We start from the raw sequence: 3,132 nt of genomic DNA, 5'->3' as shown, positions 1-3,132 counted from the left end.
GTTCTTAAGGGACTGCGCAGCGCGCCCCACTCCCCTTCGCTTCACAGCGGCTGCGACTAACAGCGGCCCCCACCCACCCGCTAAGATCCATCTGGCTTGACCAGCCGCCCGCGCCTGCGCAGCATCCCCCCCACGGGGCGCGGGGCTCAGTTCCGACACCCCAGAATCCCCCGCGCCGCTCTGGAGGCGAACTTTCCAAGGGGGCGAGGCCTCAGCCACCAGATTTGAGCAAGGTGAGGCAGAGGGTGTCGCGTAGCCTTCCGGGAAATGCAGTGGGCTTCTTAGGTGGGAAGCACCGCTTAATTCACGCAAGAGACTACGTGCCCCACAATGCACCGCGCGCGCAGCGGCTGAGCGGTGTGTTGCTGCCCCCACGTGGCAGATGAGCGGTTATAACTTAACCTGGGAATAGTGCTGGGAGGGGCAGGAGCGGGGACGGGACTGGGGGACGCTGAGGGTTGCCTGGTAGGCGTATCCAGAGGACAGGGTCCCGGACCTGGGCCAAGGGAGAGTGGTGGCGGTGAAGAAGTTGGAGGTAGAGCCCACTAAGAAGATTAAATTAAATGACAGAACTGTTGACTGTATATTATCGTTACCATTACAGCTAGTATTTATAGAGTAAGTACTTATGTGTGAGGCACTGCTCCCAGCTTTTTACATGAATTATCTAAATTAATCCTCCCAACAGCCAGTTGAGGTACTATCAGCCCCCCCTTTACAAGAATGAAGCTGAAGCCCAAAGAAGGGAATAATTTGCCCGAAGTCAATTCAGCTGGTCAGTGGCAGGGCTGGGATATGAACCTAGGCTGTGACGCTTCCTAGTCAGGGCTTTTCTTCACTAAGACTGTAACGCCCTCTGATCACTCTGTTAAATTAGCCCAAGATTGTAATTAGCACATGAATCAACTCAAAATGGCCATTAGCATGTGGATGTCTGAGTTGATTATGTGTTCCTGCCCAAGTTTGTGATTTAGCCTTGCTCCAGCACAGAGGTTACAATCAGCATAGATTTATAATTAGCACATGAATCAGCACAGGTTTCTGTTCACAGAGATCAGATTTCTGATTAGCTCTTGAATCAACAGTTGTTTGTGTTAGAAGCTGGAATCATTAGTTTCTGATTAGCACACAGATCTGTGCACACAGGGATTATGTTCACACCTAGAAAGCCCTACCCACTTCTGGGCCAGGCGACCTCCTCCTTAAATGTTGCCCTCATCCCTTCACTGAACCTCCACCCCCAACCCCACCATCACACACAGGCAGCTAGACTTGGTGATTTCCTTGTCCCTCGCCTCTCCCCCATCTTGTTCATAACGGAATATCACACTGACCACCACAGTTCGGAAATTACCTGTTCTCTTTCTGCCTTATGAGGAGACAAAATTCCAAAGCCTGGGCTGTATCTGATTCACAGGTGTGCTCCCAGCATCGGGTCTGACACATAGTGAGGGCTCAATAAATGCTTGGGAAAATAATGTTGGACGCTCACCATCATCTTTCTGCATCGACCTAAAGATTTATCAAATCGGGTTCACTTTGCCTTCAAAGGAGTAAAGTTTGTGGTTACCCAGCCCAAAGGCAAGGGCCCAGGGTAGGTGGTTGGGTGGTCAGGGTGGGGCTGAGACATTTCCCTGGAGAAGGATTTGGTGTAGTGGATGAAAAGAGATCCCATTGCCTCTTCCCGCTGCCTCCCCTGAGGGCACGGATCTGGTGGTGGTTGATGTTGGGTCCATTATAATTCATACACTCTGTGTAATTATGACAGGGAGGAAGCCGCCCAGCCTGGGAATAAGTTCTCAACTCTCCTTGCATCCGGGGTGGCTATGTGACTAGTTCTTTCCAATAAAATATGGGCAGAAGGGAGGTTTATAGAAGGTCACTTCTGGGCCAAGTTTTGTAAGAAGCCGATGAACCTTCTCCACCCTGTCTCCTCCCATTTGCCAGGTGGAAGCACATAATTCTGAGCCCCAGGAAATAATGGAGGCATACGATGAACAAGTCGGCTGTGTGAGTCACCAGATGGAGGACAGCTGCCAACCAAGCAGGACACCTGTAGCAAGAAATCAACTATTGTATGAAGTCACTGAAATCAAGAGAGTCATTTTTATAGTAGCTGACAATATACGCACTGATACTCTGACCCTTCCTCTCTGGTCCCCTGATAGCTGTAAACCTTGGGCACCCCCTGTCATTCTGTGAAATGAACCTCTAATCCCCAGTTGTGGTGTTCAGGCTTTCACATAGCAGTTTCATACAGTGGCCCAAAGGCTCTATGTTTACTATTTAAAAGTTATCTGTATATTCCCCTCCATTCTTTGCACAGATGTAAACTTTCCCCCATGTTCTTATGGAAGTTCTCTTCCAGGTGGGCAGTTGGGAGTCATTAAAGCAGACCCTGAGCATTGCATTAGGTCTTCTACCATCATCAAGCAGAGCCTCACACAGAGGACCTTGTGGTTGCCCTGTAGAAGTCAGTGCTCGCCAGAAATCCATCAGTCTGATTTAGGGTGGTTGGTGTATATGTTTGGGAAGGTGGGGAGGATATACTCATCTTCCTGCCCATCTCTTTTGACCCATCCACATGGGAATGCACCTTCAGACCTAATCTTTAAAGTGAGGTCCTAGGGGTGCCTGGGTGGCTCAAGGGTTAAGCATCTGCCTTTGACTCAGGTCATGATTCCAGGGTCCTGGGATCAAGCCCTGCATCGGGCTCCCTGCTCAGTGGGGAATCTGCTTCTTCCTCTCCCACTCCCCCTGCTTATGCTCTCTCTCTCTCTGTCAAATAAATAAAATCTTAAATAAAAATAAAAATAAAAATAAAGGGAGTTCCTAGTCCTCAGTATCAATTCATGTGCTAATTACAAAGCTGAGCTAATTCCAGTGAACCCTGCTGGCTGGACTTGGGTTGGTGGGTACTAGTTGAGGATAAAGGAACACCACCTCCATCCGTCATTGCTCAAACAACCCCCAACTTGAAAGGAGCCTAAGTTTATTTTTTTTTTAAGATTTTATTTATTTGACAGAGAGACAGCCAGCCAGATAGGGAACACAAGCAGGGGGAGTGGGAAAGGAAGAAGCAGGCTTCCAGTGGAGGAGCCTGATGTGGGGCTCGATCCCATAATGCCAGGA

Source organism: Ursus maritimus, unplaced genomic scaffold (assembly GCF_017311325.1).
Source record: "Ursus maritimus isolate PB19 unplaced genomic scaffold, ASM1731132v1 scaffold_19, whole genome shotgun sequence".
NCBI lineage: Eukaryota > Metazoa > Chordata > Mammalia > Carnivora > Ursidae > Ursus > Ursus maritimus.
Note: the sequence above shows the minus strand (reverse complement) of the source record.